Source organism: Hevea brasiliensis, chromosome 9 (assembly GCF_030052815.1).
Source record: "Hevea brasiliensis isolate MT/VB/25A 57/8 chromosome 9, ASM3005281v1, whole genome shotgun sequence".
Lineage (NCBI taxonomy): Eukaryota > Viridiplantae > Streptophyta > Magnoliopsida > Malpighiales > Euphorbiaceae > Hevea > Hevea brasiliensis.
The window spans coordinates 71,496,539-71,517,832 of NC_079501.1; positions in this window are offsets into that span (position 1 = coordinate 71,496,539).

A 21,294-nucleotide genomic window follows, 5' to 3' on the forward strand; every position below is an offset into this window, starting at 1 on the left:
GATTTGACTGGCTTAACAATTATTTTTCGTGATTTTGTCTTTTCCACTATGTTCGCAATAGTCCTAAGGACCGCGGCGTCACATTTTACGGTTTGAAATTTGAGTTTAAATCGACCTCACATTCCTTCCCGAGAAGGTTACCCATCAATGTGACTCATGGCTCATTTAACTTCTTATGTTATATTTTTCTTATTTATACTTAACTAATTGGCAATTACTAATTATTTGTGTTTAGGGCTTATCTAGTTATCTTAAGTGTGGTTCTAATCTCCTTAATTGTCTGGACCGACTCCGATCACCGGAGCAGTGAAATATACCAGGCTATACAAATAGGGGTGTTACACTAATTAATTCCACAAAACTTGAAAAATTGTGATTCAAATTTCTCAATGATCATAAGACATAGGGCAACAATTTCTATGAAGATCATTATGCCTAAAAGTGACAACAACATGTTCCATTAATTAGGTAAACTTTAAGTCCAAATGCTGCCTAGTTAAGGAACCAGAATCTGGAAATGAATCAGTTATGGTTATCCGATCATAAATTGAGTTCTAAAAATAAAATTGACATGATTCAAAAAGGGAAAATAAAGATAAGACATAGAGGAACACCTCCTATGAAGGAAGTGTGGCCAAACAGTGGCTACAAACTGATTAAATGGATAAGTTAAAGTAAGACACAAAAACTGAACCTAAAGAAAGGTTCATGAGATAAATTATCTTATGGTAGGAATTTAACCATAACAAGCCATTAAACACTAAATCACATGAAAGGGGTATGTGAGACCTATTTTCCCACTATAAAGTGACATGAACAAACTCCGCCTAAGTAGTTTGCGCTGTAACACCCCAAAGTTCGGTAGTGCGTTCTGCTGCTCCGGTGACCAGTGTTGTCCGGACAGCTAGGATGCCTAGAACCGTACTTCAATATGAGTGAGGAGACATAAAATAATGAAATACAAGAAAAGAAAAACAAAGGAAAAATCATAGCAAAGAAATGTAACCGAGTAAGTGGTAGGAAACCTAGCGATGGGTGATCAGACCGAAGTCACGGCGTGGACCGTTGACTAGTCCTGGACTGCGGGGGAACCCTGGGAAACATTTTTAGACTTAAATAGACCATTGTTTGAGAGTAAATATCATTTAGAAGATCAAAAGAAAAATTAAATAATTAGTACAAAGAAAAGTGAGAAATCGAAAAACAGACAAAATACGGTTATTAGAAAAATCGGGAAAGCCACCCGAACAGGGGCATTATGGTCATTTGACATCCCGAAGTGTCTTTTGACCTAAATGTCCATTAAAAATAAATAGTATTACACTTAGAAAATGAAATGAAAAATTAATTTGATGGTACCTAAAATAAATAGTGGAAATAATGGGTTAAATGTGGATTAATTGAAAGTTAACTTATAATATGTTTTAATTTTAGTTAGTGGACCACTATAGGATTAATTTATCATTGAAATATGGCTGATATGGTCCACTCACCATCTGAAATTCCATCTTCCTCAAAATTCTCTCAAATGGCCGAATTGAAGAAACCTTGAAACTCCATTGACGTTTTTCTTTGAGCTTCATTTCCTCTCTCCATTTCAACTCTATTCTCTTAGGTTCTTTCATGAAAAATGGTCTACACACCACAAGGAAGATATTGATACTAATTTTGAGAAGTTTGGTGAAGGTTTAGCAAGTTACAAATAAAGGTAAGTTTGCATTTTTGAGAAATCCTTTGTTAAAGTTTTTATGCATGTTATGGGTATTGGTTTGGTGAAGGAAAATTTTGAGTTTGAAGGGTTATTGTTGTTGCCATTTTGGACAGCCATGGGTCACGATTTTGATGAGGTATTTGTGTATATAATTGATGAGAAATAATGTTAATCATGGTGATTTAGTAACCTAGTGATTTAATGCATGTATATATGGTGAATGATGCACTTTGATGGGAATTGGCATATGGTACGGCAATGTGATGTTGATGAATGAATTGTGGCAGCTTGTGGACACTTGAATAATGGTGTATATTGAAGGGAGTGTGGGCAGCATATTGACCTAGAAGGATTGATGATATGTATGTCAATTTACATTGTAAAGTGTATGTAAAGTTTGTAATGTTTAGGTGTGTTTGTAATGGTACTTAGAAATTGTAATTGTGAATGATATTTGGTGTGTTGAGGGTGATTGGAATCTGCCCAAAATAATGCTAATGTTATGTAGAAAATGTTGTTGGTAATGTGCCAAAACAGTTTGGTAGGGTATGGAAGTAAACCTTGCAAAGTTAAGTGTGTGTTTGAAGTTGGGGTGTGTAATGCATATTAAGGGCAGTGTATATTTTGGCCTATAACCTTGAATGTGTAACCTCAATTGGTATGAGACCAATTTGAGGTGAAACTAGGCACGAAATGTGCCAACTTTCATTGAGAAACCATGCCAAAATTCTGCTTGCAAGGTGACCTAAAAAAATGACCAATTCGGATTAGATGCAATTAGGACCTGAAAAATGACCAATTGGGCAGCAGTGAGTGTTTAGGCCATAACTCACTCAAACCAGGTCCAATTGACCTGAAATTTTAACCATGAATAGTTAAGACCCATACCTACAAGTCTTATGAAGACACCAAAACCCAGAAATGACCATAAGCAAGTCAAACAACTTGCACAAGTTCGGGTCCAAAAACTGGCCGAACCAGAATTGACCAATTTGACCTAAAATTGACCTAAAATGGTACCACTTGACCAGCAATAGTGTAATGACCATAACTTGGTCTACTTAACTCGGATTGACCTGAAATTTTGCACCGCGTGCAATAAGACCTAGATCTACAAGTTTGTAGTTTCGACCGAGACCCGAAAACCGAGGGAACTAGATCGTCCGGTTAGGTCAAACCAGTGTTCCGGAATCCAGCAATTTGCATTAAAATGCACTAAGCGAGGAAATGACTTTGGTAAAACATACCAAACCTAAAACCCTATCAAATGTGACATATTAACGACACTAAAACCTAATTTACCTAAAACGCAACGAGGGTCAGTATATTAGGTGACTTAGTGAATAATTGAGTTCAGTGCATTATTTACCAAACCCCATCGATAGAGACAGTTTAATTTGATCGAACACTTCAAATTGTGTTTCTCGATTAACAAGGACTCAAAGAAAAGGGAAAGAAATACTGAGTCAAGACCAGGAGACAAATATCAGAGGTTTGTGCACAACAACTGTTTCTTTTGAATTTTTCAATTGAAATAAATATTGAATATTTGTATATTATTGTTTTAAATTGTGTTTGTGCACAACAACTGTTTCTTTTGAATTATTTTCAATGGAAATAAATATTGATTATTTGTATATCATTATTTTAAATTGTGGAAATGTGTTTGAGGAATATTTATTGATTGAAAAATATTGTGAATAGTTTGAAACTGTGAAAAATGGTTTGAATGACATTGATGGATACTTATTGATTAAAAAGCATTAGAAATGGTTTGAAACCACAGCTATCATGTATATTGATTGTATTCCTCTCTAGCTTGTCTAGTGGGATGAATTGAATTCCCTCTCTGGCTGAAGTGTTGAGGTGTGTGCCTGTTGAGGACGAATAGAATGAGTACTCATATTTTTGCTAGCTAGCCATGTTATTCCTCATTAGTCATCGACTTTTGGGATGAATTGAATACCTCATTAACCATCGGCTTTTGGGATGAATTGAATTATGGATCATGATTAAGCTGTGTGATTTCTTGATGTGTATTGTGAGATTGTGAAATGGATTTTAAACTCTCATTGACATATCTTGTCTTTTGAATTCAAACTGATCGACTTATGGAAAATTATTGTGATATTGAGAAATGGAGTTTAAATTCTTGTTGACAATTATTGTCTTGAATTTAATTATGATTTTAAGTATCCACTATTTACATGACTTATGAATTGTGATTTAAATTGGATTTGGTTAATGTTGTGCACCATCGAGACATTGTCTCGTGATAGCTTTATTCTTTGTCGCAGTAGAGAGATAGACAGGCGTGAGACTAGGTGCATATACATCCAAATGAGGGATTACGGTATATTGAGTATACCGCTTTTGCTTTTGTCTTGTAATGTATGACCTTTGTATGTACATATTGTATTTGGTTTTGGCGATTGTAAAATAAATTGTACCTTGAAGTTGTAAATTAATTATGAGTGTTTTGGATTGTAAAAGTTGTATTATATTTCCTTATCTCAGACTTTGAAAAATTTCTATGGAATTGAGTTGATGAATTGTTGTGTTGAGAAATGTATTGAAGTTGAGATTTGGAAAATTATAGAAGTGCTTTTACAGGTTTTCTGAAGAACTGTTTTATCCAAAATACAGAGGGCACTTTGCCAAAATTTTTACAGAAATTCCAAATAAACCAAATGAGTTAGTTATTTCACTTCAGTTAACCAAAGGTTTTGAACACCTGTAATTAGTGCTCACCACTGTAAAAGAAGTAAGAAAAGTTTTTAAAATCCCTTGTAGTGTATTTAATGAGTTATCAGTAGACGGAGTTGGTAATTCATTAGGTATACTACGGGATCATGTGATGCCTTACAGAGGGGTAGGGTGTGACATGCGCTTAGCCGGTCCCAAGCTCGGATAAAGGAGGAGGGTTGCGGTAGGTGACAACCAGCGTAAAAATTTCGTCACACCCTATGATATGGATTCAAATGATATAAACGTTGGGGCGTCCTCTACTAACGACGCGCTACATCGGAGCCCGGGTGTAGTGATAAATATGCAAGGGTGTAGGGCGTTCACCAAAAGCGACGCGCCATGCCGGCGCCCGGGTGTGGTGTTAAGTGAGCAAGGGTTCCCACATCAGGGACGGGTGTGGGTAAAGAAGTTAGTCCATAGGACAGATAATAGAACAAATAGTGGAACAGAACACAAGATAGATATAGAAAACAATAGAAGATATCATAGAAGGAGACCAATTAGGAAGGAGCAGGATAGGAGGAGGATCAGGGTTGGTACTTGGAATGTTGGATCACTTACAGGAAAATTGATGGAGCTTGTGGATATCTTGGAAAGGAGAAGGGTGAATATTGCTTGCATTCAGGAGACTAAATGGGTAGGAGAGAAAAGTAAGGAAGTGGGTAATTCGAGTACAAAGCGTGGTTTCTGGGAAAGGAGAGAAATAAGAACTGAGTGGGTATAATCATAGACAGAACATTGAAAGACGCAGAGTAATGTGAAAAGAGTAGGAGATAGAATTATACTAGTAAAGCTAGTACTAGAAGGAGAAACAATAAATATAGTTAGTGCTTATGCCCCACAAATAGGACTAGACAGTGAGAGTAAACAAAGGTTTTGGGAAGATATGGATGATTTAATGCAAAGCATACCGAATGAAGAGAATGTTTTCATTGGTGGAGATTTGAATGGACATGTAGGAAGTGATAGGCAAGGTTATGAGAATGTTCATGGAGGTGTTGGTTTAGTCAGTCGAAAAGAGGAGGGAAAAAGCATCCTGGATATAGCTATGGCATACTACCTAATACTAGCAAAAAAATACTTTATAAAAGAGAGTCAAATAAAGTGACTTTCAAAAGAGTGAAACATAGAAGCCAAATCGACTTCCTCTTAACCAGGAAGACAAATAGAGCTCTATGCAAGGATTGCAAGGTCATTCCAGGAGAGGCTTTAACAAGTCAACATAGGTTGGTGGTCTTGGATGTCAAGTTTAGGAACAATTCAAGTAAGGTTAGAAGAAATAGTGTAGCTCGAACAAAGTGGTGGGAGTTCAAAGGAGTAAAGCAAGTGAAGTTCAAAAATGAGCTTCTCGAGTCCGAAGTATGGAAGCTAGATATGGAGGCCAATGATATGTGGATACAGATGGCATCAAAGATTAGAGAAGTAGCTAGAAAAGTACTTGGAGAGTCTAAAGGACATGGACCACCCTCAAAAGAGAGATGGTGGTGGAATGAGGAAGTACAAAAGGCAGTGAAGAGAAAAAGGGAATGGTATAAGAAATTACCAAAATGTGATAATAATGAGGCATATGTGAAGGAACGGAAGCGTGAAAAACACAAGATTATACCATTGAATTCAAAAATTTTCACCTAGGGTCACAAGCACCATGCAAGATTTATTTTTATCTATTTGATTTCAATGATAAACAACATATTAAAACTCTTTTAATATGTTTTTGGATCTGTATTTTCCATTTAAGATTTTAAAATTAATCAGATTAATTTTAGAACCCTAGATTAAATCAAGAACGATTACACTAACCTCTTGATGTGCTGCAGCGTGTCTGCGCCTTTGAGATTCGTCTTCAGGACACCAGATGTTGTCCCTCTAGCTTGTCCACACCAAGAACACCTATGGCAGCCCTTGAACAGCTTCTAAAGCCTTTTCTATTAATTAGAAATTCAAGTTCTGCCTTTTAAGAGATTAGAGATGCAAACAGGACACTAGAAACAATTTCTAGTGTTCTTAATTCAAGAGATTGATGGCTAATCTCTTTGAATTGATGAGAGATGAAGAGAAATAGCTGGAGAGGCTCAAAGTGGCGTGACATATGAGAGGAGAGGCTTCTGGTTGTGTTTTCTTTTCATAACCCCACTTAAATAGCTAGGTTAACACATTAAACCCTAGCCACATGTCACCTTTTGATTAGCTCTAGGTTTAAGTGACCCAATCACATTGTGCCAAGTGTCAAACCTATATTTAATCTTGATTTTAATCATCTTACATGATTAAAAATATTTGGCAAGCTTATGTGTTATGCCATGTGTCACCATCTCATGGTGCCACGTGTCACACTGCAAAATGACCAAAATGCCCCTGTGTCTTAATTTTGAGTTCTTAACCCAAAATAATTATTTTCTTGTTCTAATTAATTTATATCAAATATAAATTAATTAATTAATCTCTATTAATTAATTTCTCATCAATTAAATTCATATTTAAACACTTTAAATATAAATTTAATTTATACTACACATCCAATAATCTAGATTTGGTTTCAAGTCATGCTAGGGACTTTGCAATTTTATTGCAAACCAAATCTATTTAATTAATCAATTAAACTCTTTAATTAATTAATTAAATCATATTTAAATAGGTGATAACTTGTGTATGTGTGTGACTTACTAGGCTCATCACTAATTGGCAATGAGACATGATATCAACTCTTAATATCATCGAACTCTTTCTTACCATAAATGATTTCTCTAAATCATTTTATGAACCTCATAGACCATGGTTAACACCTAGCATAGCATGCCATGGCCACCCAATTAGTAATAAGATTTACCTTAAATGAACCTATAATCATATGTTACCATGCACTAGAATCTCTACATAAAAATCCCAACTCAAGCCGGAGTCATGGTTTATGTCAAACTCCATTTGCTATGAATATTATGTTCTCTTTTAATTCCAGTTCTTGATTAAAAGATTTTTCTCATCGAAACTCTTTTCGAATAAATCTATCTGTCTGGCCAGAACTTGAAACATCAAGAACAATTAAATGAACATAGGATTTTATCTCTATTTACTTAGAGGAACAGATTCCTTCTTGATCAACACCTACCTCCATATATAACTAGCAGGAGCCAACACATGCCCATATACCCATACATAGTACAAGTATGAAAGCAGATCAAACTGAAACTACCTATATACAAGATAACTGTGCTATCTCGTGTCTAAAGATTATATGCACGATATGATTTATGACAAAACATTGACAAGAGTAAACTCCATGTGCTTGTCATAAGTGTCACCTAGTTCGCCTACTTATCATTTATAAGTGCCTATCATGTTTGTTATATGGCATGAGACTCACCATTCCATCTTATTTATATCTCATATAAATAACTTGTGAACAAACATGAATACAATCTTTCCGATAAGTCATGTCCTTATTATGAAGTATCCTCGATTGTGAACCTATTTATGATACTTTGTGCTAGAAATATTGTCACTCATATTCTTAACAACTTAAGAATAATATTTCTAACAAAATATCAATGGACCTTTTCTATTACACATAAATATATTATGTAAGCGGAAAAGTGGAAATGCCTTTTATTATTAAAAATATGTACAAGATACATACTAAATGATATGCTCTAGGGCATACTACTAACAATCTCCCACTAGCACTAGAGCCATTCATTACAATATCTTAGACCTATCTTCTCAAGATGTCGGTCTAATCGAGTCCGTGACATAGGCTTAGTGAATGGATCACCGGATTTTCACCGATGCTATTTTCTGCATGGCTACATCGCCGCCCAACTATTTCTCCGATAATGTGGTAGCGCCTTTCTATGTGTTTGGATTTCGGTGAGACCTTGGTTCCTTAGCTCAGATGATCGCTCCATTATTGTCACGGTAGTGGAACCGCCGACTCAATGGAAGGAACTACTGTAAGTTCTCATCACGAACTTCTTTATCCAAACGACTTCTTTTGCAAAGATCTCGATGCAAAGAATATACTCGACCTCGAGAGTGGAATCTGCAATGTGCTCGCTTTGGAACTCTTCCAACCGATCGCACCTCCATTACAAATGAACACATATCCAGAGGTAGACTTTCTATCATCGATATCCGATTGGAAATCGAATCGGTATAACCATCCAATTGCAAGTCTCCACCTCCATAAATCAAGAATAAATCCTTAGTTCTTCTTAAGTACTTAAGAATATTCTTGTGACTATCCATGTTCCAAACTGGATTGGATTGATACCGCTAGTCAAACTAACAAAGATATGCGATATCAGCCTAGTACACAACATTGCATACATTAAACTTCTAATAGCCAAGCATATGGAATCTCGCCATCTTATCTCTTTTTTCAGGTGTCTTTGGAGACATCTCTTTAGAAAGGTGGATACCATGTCTCACTGGTAACAATCCTCTCTTGGAATCAAGCATGTTAAACCTCTTTAACACCTTTTCAAAGTATAGACTTTGGGATAAACCAATTATTCTTTCGCTCTATCTCTATAGATGCGAATCCCAATAATATAGGTTGCCTCCCCTAAGTCTTTCATGGAGAATGTATTTGACATCCATACCTTTATAGTCGTCAACATACCTGTATCATTACCCATCAACAGAATGTCATCCACATATAAGACAAGGAAAGTGATAGCACTGTCACTAACCTTCTTATATACACATGGCTCATCCTCATTTTTGATAAAACCAAAAGATTTAATGGCTTCATCAAAACGAATGTTCCAACTCCTCGAAGCTTGTTTCAACCCATAAATGGATCGCTTTAGCTTGCATACCTTGGAACCATCTTGGGATTCAAATCCCTTAGGTTGTTCCATGAAAATGTTTTCTTCAATGTATCCATTGAAAAAGTCGCTTTTGACATCCATCCGCCAAATCTCATAATCATAGTATGCACTATTGCTAATAAAATCCTAATTGATTTAAGCATGGCAACAAAGCAGAAAGTCTCCTCATTGTCTATTCCTTGCCTTTGGCGAAACCCTTTCGCTACTAGCCTTGCCTTATAGGTCTCTACCTTTCCATCATAACCAATTTTCTTCTTGAAAACCCATTTGTTCCTTATAGGTACAATACCTTCAGGTGGGTTAACAAGATCCCAAACTTGATTATTTTACATGGAATCAATCTCTGATTTCATAGCATCAATCCATTTTGAAGAGTCTATATCTGATATAGCTTCTTCATAGGTAAGTGGATCATCTCCATGATCTACTTCTTCATGAGTAGACAACTCTTGTTCTTCTTCATAAAGAAAACCATATCTCACTGGTGGGTGAGATACTCGGTTGTTCTACGAGGAACAGTGTAGATGTTTCATCAATGGGTATAGGTTGACTAGATGGATCTATATCCATCCGACTGCTGGTTGGTCGAATTCTCCAATTCTAACTCTATTTACCTTCCTTTGCCTCCTTCTTGAACAAACTGTTGTTCAAGAAATGTGGCATCTCTACTTATCACAACCTTTTGTGAAGTAGGCAAATAAAAATAATATCCAACACTATCTTTTGGATATCCAACAAATCGACCGTTTCCGATCCGGTCTCCAATTTATCAGTGTTCAGCTTTTTGATATAAGCTGGACAATCCCAAATCTTAACATGCTTAAGACTTGGTTTTCTTCCATGCCATATCTCTTAAGGTGTGGAAGAAACTGATTTTGATGGAATCCTATTCAGAATATACAAAGTTGATTCTAATGCAAATCCCAAAAGGAGATTGGCATATCAAGATAGCTCATCATACTACGTACCATATCCAATAGGGTACGATTTCTCCTTTCAGATACACCATTCAGCTGTGGCGTTCCTGGAGGAGTCAGCTGAGAAACAATGCCATGCTCTCTCAAGTATTCATCAAATTCAGTACTCAAATATTCACCTCCACGATCTGATCGAAGAGCTTTAATATTTTTTCCTGTTTGATTTTCTACTTGATTTAAATTCTTTGAACTTTTCAAAGGATTTATGTTTGTATTTCATCAAATACAAATACCCAAACCTTGATTTATCATCGAAAGGTAATAAAATAATGAAAGCCCTCTAGCCATTTCTTTAAACGGACCACATACATCACTATGTATTAGTTCCAAAATATTTTCACTCTTAGCCCTTGTCCAAAAAAGTGTGATCTATTCATTTTTACAAGAAGGCAAGATTAACAAGTTGGAGTAGGCTCAGAGCCCAATGAGGATAGAATCACAATTTTCTCAAGTTTTTCAATCCTATCTAAAGCAACATGACATAACCTTAAGTGCCAAATATATTTTGAACTTGAGTTGGTTTTCACCATGGCATTGTATTCTTTTAGATCACTTGCATTCATTTTGTGTTTGTCATTATTATCCAAATAATAAAGACCATCATTCATATAACCCGAACCAACATATTTATTTCCAAAATAAATATTGCAAACATCATCTGTGAACTGAAATTCATAGCCATTTCTAGTCAAACTAGATATAGAAATGATGTTCTTAAAAGCATCAGGTACATATAAAATATTATCCAAACACAAAACATGTCCAAACATGTAAAAAGATTTAGATCCTATGGCTAAAGCTTCAACAGTTGAGCCATTGCCAATCCGGACTCTAATATCTTGAGAATGCAAGTCGCCATCGCTTTGCTAGTTCCCGCATATCATTAGAAATGTGAGAACTGCACCAAGATCTAAAACCCAAGTCAGAGATGAACTATAAGTATCATCGTAATCTAAATAACAAGATAAGGACATACCTTCCGAAGGTGTATCCTTCTTGTCCTTCAGAGAAGCAAGATACTCTGGGCAGTTCCTTTTCCAGTGCCCATCCTTCTGGCAGTGGAAACACTTTCCTTTGCCTTCATCAGCTTTAGTCTTCCTTTTCTGTTTAGCTATTTTCTTGGAAGGACCAGGAATCTGAGGTTTCTTTTTCTTATTGCCTTTCTTCTTGTTGGACTTTCCAGCAGAAGAAGATGCAACCAAAGCTACCTCTTTTCCTTTATTGCCTGGCATATTCTTTTGGGCAATAACCAGCATGTTGAGTAATTCACTAAGGTGCATTCTGTTTAGTCATATGGAAATTTGTCACAAAATTCCCAAAAGACTCGGGAAGGGATCAAGGATCAAATCCGTTTGTAGTTGGAAATCCATGTTGAAGTCAAGATGTTCCAACTGCTCAATCAGCCGAATCATCTTGTGGACATGATCCCCAACATTCTGTCCCTCAGACATCCTCATACGGAATAACTGTTTAGATATCTCATACCTAGCATTCTTGCTTTGTGCTCACCATACAACTCTTATAGGTGAAGGAGGATCTCACTAGCACTGCATGTTCTCATGTTGCTTCTGTAACTCATTACTCATGAAAGCAAGCATGTAACACTTAGCTCTCATATCATGCTCCTTCCACTTGTCCAAAGTATCATGTTCCTCTTGTGTGCCCTCTGGAGGTAAGGGACCAGGAACATTTGAATATAGAACATATCCTATATGTTCAAGGTTCAGACAAGTTTCAAATTTCTTAGCCAATCGCATGATTAGGTCCTGTCAAACTGTTGTGATCAAGTATGCTTGCAAGGATATTGGATGGTGGTGGTTGTTTTGTGCTCATTTTTATCAGAAAATTAACTGCAGAAAATAACCAGATTAATTAGTAAATGTATCATGTAATTAACCAAAATGATTATGGTCTTTTAATCAAATTGGTCCTCCCACTAACTTAGCGAATCCTACACTTCCAAAGTAGAAAACGGAAATCCTAGTTGGATGGATTTCTAGTGGGTGATTGAATTCTTATAATTCTATTGATCATCCTCAGGTACATCCATTATTGGAATTACAATAAACTATAAGTGAGCAACTCCTTGCCCATCACATCTCTTGTGAGGTTCAATGCTTTTACTAGCCCCTAATGATCATAATCTCTGGTTCATCCAATATTGAATTATCTTGCATTAGTTAAGTTGATCCCATTGAGCCAGTAATTATGCAAATAATTTTAATGTCCTCAGGTACATCCAATATTGGCCACCAAACCATTTATATATTTACAACATCTCATGCTTAACAATTATTCTTAAGAAAATCTCTTAAATTAATTGCATCTCATGCAACTATTTAAAATTTCTTAAAATAATTGCCCCAATGGAGGGCTTATGTTATAATTACTTTAATTATAGCATTTCCAACTTAATCATTTGTTTGGAAGATTTTATAGCCATCCTAATTACTATTAAGGTCTCACTTTGCACATTATCCATTTAGCATGCATATATCATATAATTGCATACATTCCCATACATCTCATGCATTCATGGATAAGCAGTAAATATGGTATGATCATGGACTTTCTAAGGGATTCAATTCTGAGCCACCAAGAATTGAATCAGGGCATTCCTAGGTGCATTTCATTCATTCATTTTACAAGAGTTGCTGAAGGAGTACATAATCAACACTTGATATTGAATTCCTCCCACTGGTCACACCAATGCTCTTGACCTCCTTGAACTTCTTGCAATCCAATATTACATAGTAATCCTTGGCATACCAAGGCGAATTTACAAGAACTTAAATAAATGAAATTACAACCCAAAAATATTACAAACTTAATAATACATGCCCAAAATAAATTAAAATAAATTAATTAATTTACAATCCCAAAGAAACATAAAAGAAATAAATCCAATCACATTGGTCTTTTATAGTCCATGATCATCCATCATGCATATCACTATTTAACAATTAAATAAAACATACATTCTTAAATTAAATTGAATATCTCATATTCAACTTATAATTAGTTATTTGAATATGATTCAATTAAATTTAAAAATTAATATTTGAATCTCATTCAAACAAATTTAAAAATTCAGATTTGAATCACATTCAAACAACTTCAAAAATTCAGATTTGAATCACATTCAAACATTTTTAAAAATCAGATTTGAATCACATTCAAATATTTTTAAAAAATCAGATCTGAATTTTATTGAATCAATTTTAAAAATCAGATTTAAATATGATTCAAACAACTTTAAAAATTCAGATTTGAATCTCATTCAAACAACTTTTAAAATTCAGATTTGAATCACATTCAAACATTTTTAAAATTCTGATTTGAATCATAATTTAATTGTGTGATTAAAACAACTAATTAAACACTTTAATTAGTCAAAGAATAGGCCTTAGATCATACAACAATTGCAGAATTAAAAGCCAAACCTTGAATCACCCATGGAACCATTGTTGCCGCCACCAATGGTGGCTTCTCCATGTGTGACGCCACATCTCATGATCCAACCAGCAATGAATCTCTTGATCTCATGATCAAACACACAATTAAATTATATAATCAACAATCTAAATGGCAAATATAGTGGCTCGATACCAATTGAAGGCAGGCGTGAAAAACACAAGATTATACCATTGAATTCAAAAATTTTCACCTAGGGTCACAAGCACCATGCAAGATTTATTTTTATCTATTTGATTTCAATGATAAACAACATATTAAAACTCTTTTAATATGTTTTGGATCTGTATTTGCCATTTAAGATTTTAAAATTAATCAGATTAATTTTAGAACCTAGATTAAATCAAGAACGATTACACTAACCTCTTGATGTCTGCAGCGTGCGCCTTTGAGATTCGTCTTGAGGACACGGATGTTGTCCCTCTAGCCTGTCCACACCAAGAACACCTATGGCAGCCCTTGAACAGCTTCTAAAGCCTTTTCTATTAATTAGAAATTCAAGTTCTGCCTTTTAAGAGATTAGAGATGCAAACAGGACACTAGAAATAATTTCTAGTGTTCTTAATTCAAGAGATTGATGGCTAATCTCTTTGAATTGATGAGAGATGAAGAGAAATAGCTGGAGAGGCTCAAAGTGGCGTGACATATGAGAAGAGAGGCTGCTGGTTGTGTTTTCTTTTCATAACCCCACTTAAATAGCTAGGTTAACACATTAAACCCTAGCCACATGTCACCTTTTGATTAGCTCTAGGTTTAAGTGACCCAATCACATTGTGCCAAGTGTCAAACCTATATTTAATCTTGATTTTAATCATCTTACATGATTAAAAATATTTGTCAAGCTTATGTGTTATGCCATGTGTCACCATCTCATGGTGCCACTTGTCACACTGCAAAATGACCAAAATGCCCCTGTGTCTTAATTTTGAGTTCTTAACCCAAAATAATTATTTTCTTCTTCTAATTAATTTATATCAAATATAAATTAATTAATTAATCTCTATTAATTAATTTCTCATCAATTAAATTCATATTTAAACACTTTAAATATAAATTTAATTTATACTACACATCCAATAATCTAGATTTGGTTTCAAGTCATGCTAGGGACTTTGCAATTTTATTGCAAACCAAATCTATTTAATTAATCAATTAAACTCTTTAATTAATTAATTAAATCATATTTAAATAGGTGATAACTTGTGTATGTGTGTGACTTACTAGGCTCATCACTAATTGGCAATGAGACATGATATCAACTCTTAATATCATCAGAACTCTTTCTTACCATAAATGATTTCTCTAAATCATTTTATGAACCTCATAGACCATGGTTAACACCTAGCATAGCATGCCATGGCCACCCAATTAGTAATAAGATTTACCTTAAATGAACCTATAATCATATGTTACCATGCACTAGAATCTCTCTGTTACAAAATCCCAACTCAAGTGAGTCATGGTTTATGTCAAACTCCATTTGCTATGAATATTATGTTCTCTTTTAATTCCAGTTCTTGATTAAAAGATTTTCTCATCGAAACTCTTTTACGAATAAATCTATCTGTCTGGCCAGGAACTTGAAACATTAAGAACAATTAAATGAACATAGGATTTTATCTCTATTTACTTAGAGGAACAGATTCCTTCTTGATCAACACCTACCTCCATATATAACTAGCAGGAGCCAACACATGCCCATATACCCATACATAGTACAAGTATGAAAGCAGTATCAAACTCAAACTACCTATATACAAGATAACTGTGCTATCTCAGGTCTAAAGATTATATGCACTGATATGATTTATGACAAAACATTGACAAGAGTAAACTCCATGTGCTTGTCATAAGTGTCACTGGTTCGGCCTACTTATCATTTATAAGTGCCTATCATGTTTGTTATATGGCATGAGACTCACCATTCCATCTTATTTATATCTCATATAAATAACTTGGGAACAAACATGAATACAATCTTTCTGGATAAGTCATGTCCTTATTATGAAGTATCCTCGATTGTGAACCTATTTATGATACTTTGTGCTAGAAATATTGTCACTCATATTCTTAACAACTTAAGAATAATATTTCTAACAAAATATCAATGGACCTTTTCTATTACACATAAATATATTATGTAAACGGAAAAGTGGAAATGCCTTTTATTATTAAAAATATGTACAAGATACATACTAAATGATATGCTCTAGGGCATACTACTAACAATATGAACAGTACAAGATAGCAAAGAAAGAAGCAAAAAAGGCAGTTAGTCAAGCAAGAGCACAGGCCTTTGAAAAGTTATATAAGAAACTTGGAACTAAAGAAGGGGAGAAAGATATTTATAGATTAGCAAGGAGTAGAGAAAGGAAATGTCAAGATCTCAATCAAGTTAGGTGCATTAAGGATAAAGAAGGAAAAGTGTTGGTAAAAGATGAGGACATTAAAGAAAGATGGAGAAATTATTTTAATGATCTCTTTAATAATAGTCAAAATGGTAATAGCGTGAATATAGATTATAGAACAATAGAAAAGAATGTAAATTATACCAGAAGGATTCGATCTTTAGAAGTAAAGGAAGCACTTAAGAGAATGAAAGTGGGTAAAGCCTGTGGACCCGATGAAATACCAATTGAAGTGTGGAAGTATTTGGGAGATATGGGAGTGGCATGGTTAACTAAATTATTTAATAAGATTCTAAACTCAAAGAAAATGCCTGATGAACGGAGGAAGAGTATTTTAGTACCTATTTTTAAAAATAAGGGAGACATACAGAGTTGCTCAAACTATAGGGAATTAAACTCATGACCCATACTATGAAGTTGTGTGAGAGAGTTGAGCAGCATCCACTACCTCATCATACTTCTAACTCTCTCAATAAATTTGGTTTCAAGCCAATTCGTTCAACTATGGAAGCGATCTTTCTCATTAGAAGCTTTATGGAGAAATATAGAGATGTGAAGAAAGATCTACACATGGTTTTATTGATTTGGAGAAGGCTTATGATAGTGTTCCAAGAGAGGTCCTATGGAATGTGTTAGAACAAAAGAGGGTATCCATTAGGTACATACAAGTATTGAAAGATCTGTATGAAGGAGCAACTACTATTGTGCGCATACGGTGGGAGGACACAAGTGATTTTCCGATCTCAATTGGATTACACCAAGGATCAGCCATAAGCCCTTACCTTTTTACATTAGTTTTAAATGAACTGAAACATATACAAGAGAGTATTCCTTGGTGCATGATGTTTGTGGATGATATTGTTCTGATAGATGAGACACGAGAAGGAGTCAATAGGAAGCTAGAACTTTGGAGAAGTACTCTAGAGTCAAAGGGTTTTAAGTTAAGTAGAACGAAGACAGAATACATGCATTGCAAGTTCAGTGAAGGCCAAGCGGTGATAGGGAAGGAGTTAGTTTGAATGGAGTGGTACTTGTCCCAAAGTAATCACTTTAAATATCTAGGCTCGATCCTTCAAGTAGATGGGGATGTGAGGAGGATGTTAGTCATAGGATTAAAGCGGATGGTTGAAGTGGAGACGTGCCACGGGAGTTTTATGTGATCGTAAGATTCCCAATAAATTAAAAGGAAAATTTTACCGTCTGACCATACGATGGCTATGTTATATGGTAGTGAGTGTTGGGCACTGAAAGAGTCGTATGCATCTAAGATAAGAGTTGCAGAGATGAGAATGTTAAGGTGGATGAGTGGCCATACTAGACTAGATAAAGTCCGTAATGAGAGTATTAGAGAAAAGGTAGGAGTGGTTCCAATTGAAGATAAGTTGAGAGAAGGGAGATTGAGGTGGTTTGGTCATGTGAAGCGTAGACATACGGAGGCTCCAGTTAGACAAGTAGAGCACATTAGGTTAGAGGATAGAAAGAAAAAAAGGGGTAGACCTAAATTAACTTGGAGGAGAGTAGTACAACATGACTTAGAAGCATTAAACATTTCTGAGGATTTAACCCAAAATCGTTCAGAGTGGAAAAAGCGAATCCATATAGCCGACCCCAAATTTTTGGGATAAAGGCTTAGTTGAGTTGAGTTGAGTTAAAGTGACATGAACATTTCAAATAAATAAGTAATAATGTTTAATTGCCCATAGTATACCTAGACTTATTTATTTAATATGGATCAATTGGTATACCAATTAGGGACTACAGATAGCAGTACTGCCCATAAGAATAATCATTAATAGATAAAATCTGTCTGACATAATTGTTCTATAGGCTTTATTCCTGCCCGTTGGCCATTGTGCCTAATATTATATCTGGCTTAAATGCCTGCCCGTAGGCCTCATGCCTGACATAACCGATTTATACTGGATAGACATATAGCTGTCTAACTAATATACTCCAATGTATCCAGCTTTTATAATCTGTTATAGGTTTCTTGGGCACTGATAATGATTAATTAAGACTTAATATATAATAAGTAAGTAGAAAAGAACCTGATAATTTCAATTGTTTCCGAAGTGCAATGAAAATGCAAAAGACCTAGAAATTATGAATTACCAGATAGAATTATTATTTCAATTATTTAGTTATTGTTATTATAAATTATGCACCACTAAGCGTTATGCTTAATGCGTTGGTTTTCTATCGCGTAGGTACTGGAGACCAGTCCGAGCAGCCACAGTAGCAGTATTATCAGATTTGCCAGTGTCTACTAGTCACCTTGACAGTTGTAATTTTATTAGTAGGGCCCATGTATATCTAGATTTTTTTTTATTCATTGTACATAAACACATGATGTATTTCATTTTGGATTGTAATTAAACTTTGAGATTGTAAGTAAACTTGTAAATTATTATCTATAAATTTCTATATGAATGCAATAGATGATACCCTTTTGAGATATCATAAATAATTATGAATGATATGATACAATAGAATATGATATGTAAATGTGTGAAATGAATATGAATAAGTTAACAGGTGATTAGTGGAACCCGCCAGATGCTAACAAAATAAAGGAGGCTCTGTCCGAGTCTTTGCAGAAATAAGTTATACAAAAAAAAATATATTTCTACACATGGATTACCTGTTTTAAATTATATTAAAATTTTACAATGGACATGATAAGACAAGATAGGGTGCTCCGACACCAAATGTGGTACTTCTTGCTCGGCTATACAACAGACGGGTAAGGGGCGTCACAATAAGTCTTTGGATCAATACTAGATACCAATTTATTAGAAATTATATGCCCCAAATCTCTATTTGATATTGGTAAAAAAAAAAAAAAACATTTTCACAATTTAGCATACAATTATTGTTGTTTAAGTGTCTCAAACAACATTTCAAGTTGTTTTAGCTTAATGTTAGGGTCGTAAACAAGAATATCAAAAATTTGCTATGGTGTGGTAGAAAAATATGGTTCATTAATGCTTGAGAGGTGGTTGGTGCATTGTGAGACCAAATAGCATAATAGTAAATTGATATGGCCATGATGGGTGCTAAACGCAGTTTTAGGAATTTCTTAATGTTGCATTCTAATTTGATGATAGCCAGCTTAAAATCATTTTTTGAAATGACTTTGGCTCCATTTAACTCATATAACAAATCATGTATCATGGGAATGGGAATTTATCTTTAAAAGTATGCTCATTCTGCTTCCTATAATCTATACAAAAAGTGCCATCTTTCTTTTTAACTAATAGTATGGGAGAGGCGTAGGGACTTGTACTAGTTGAAATGATTGAATTTTTAAGCATTTCAGAGACCAATTTTTCTATTTATGCTTGATGGTGGTGATGTTATTTATAAGATCTTATGTTATCAAGTTGGCTTTGGGTGAAGTGGTTTGGAGCATAGTTATTAAAGGCTCAAGGAGCACCAAGGTGTCAAGGTGTCCTGGAGCCTAGGTGCAAGCAGCAAGGTGAAGGTGCACCCCCAAGCAAGGCAAGGTACAAAAATAAAAAAAAAATTATTAAAAATTTTAAAAATATAAACATTCTATCACACTTCAAGTGACATAAAACTACATAATAATAATCAATAAGCATTCAAATAATAATAATTTTGCAATCCAAAAAGGGTAAAAATAAACTACTAAAAGTTATAGTTTAATAAACTAGTAAACTACTAAAAGTTCAGTCCACATCAATAGAAACATCAAAGCCCTTTTCATCTTCTTCATCAACTTCATTATCCTCCTCATACTCATCTTCCAAATCAACATCTTTGTTATCATCATCTTCCTCATTTTTAAGAAGTGGAGGAGTACGAATGGATGATGCTTTTCTTTTTTCTAGTGGTGTAGATATTGGAACATGTATAGATGCAAAATTTTTTTTCCTTTACTTGATCTAGTATTATAGGCATCCTCTTTAGCTCTAATAGCTTCAACAACCACATTCCATGTCAAATCATCATCTTAAAAAATAAGTTCATCTCTATCTAACTCATCCTTCATTTGGCCCATCAACCATTCATTATTATCATCTATGTCTTTCAATGAGATGGGGTCAATGTGGTCACGCGCATCATATCAATGCTTTAATGACTGATTGTACTCGAAAAACATCAAATCATTCAAGTGTTGTTAAGCTAGCCTATTTCTTTTTTTACTATGAATATGCAAAGTATAACATTTTAATAAGTATGGTTTTTAAAAGAACAAATTAAAGGTATAATTCCAAAGGGAGATGTTTTGTCACGTACATGCTCAAAGATGCTCTAATTATGCTTACAACTAGATGCACTATAAGTGAGGCTAAGTACTTTTATAGCAAAATTTCTCAAATTTGGAGTTATAGCTCCATAAGTCAGCCACTATGTAGCTAATGATAAAATAATGCATATTAATTATTATTCAAAAATATTGCATGATGAGATTACATGCTTATGAGTAAAATTATTTTACTTGGTGATAATTTCTTTTGATTCCTAATTATCGTATCCATCTTAAATATGCCTTCAGCATTTTGATAAAAATGTAATTGTGCCATGATTTTGTCTTGCTCTTCTTTGCTTGGAATTAACCTTGCTACAACTTGGTATAATCCAGTAACAACCTCAATATCTTCATTAATATTCTCATTTGAATAAAAAAATTTAGGATTCAAATAATATACAGCTATATGCAAAGGTTGGTGGAGTTGGCTTTCCTATCATTTATCAATAATCTTGAAGATTGCCTTGTATTTTTTTTCCATTGTCATCAAATAACTTTGCAATTGCTTCTTTAGCCCTATCCATGGCCTCATAAATATATCCCATTGCAGATATTTTCTCACCATCAATTAGTCTAAGCACACAGGCTAATTGATTGAAAATCTTTGAGATATAAATAATATTAGTAAAAAAAGTAGGCATCATGACAATGCTGCATGCCTTCTTACCAAACAATTCTTTTGCTCACTTACTTTTAGTCCATTTCTCTAAAGTAAACATCTTTCTCAAATGTGTCTTGTGCTTATGCATGCATTGAAGGGTGAGAAAAGCAATTGCAAATCTTGTGATAGTTGGCCTAATTAGGTCTCTTTCACTAGTGAAGCATTGTAACATGTTCATCATTCAAGGACAAATGTATATGTATCTATTCA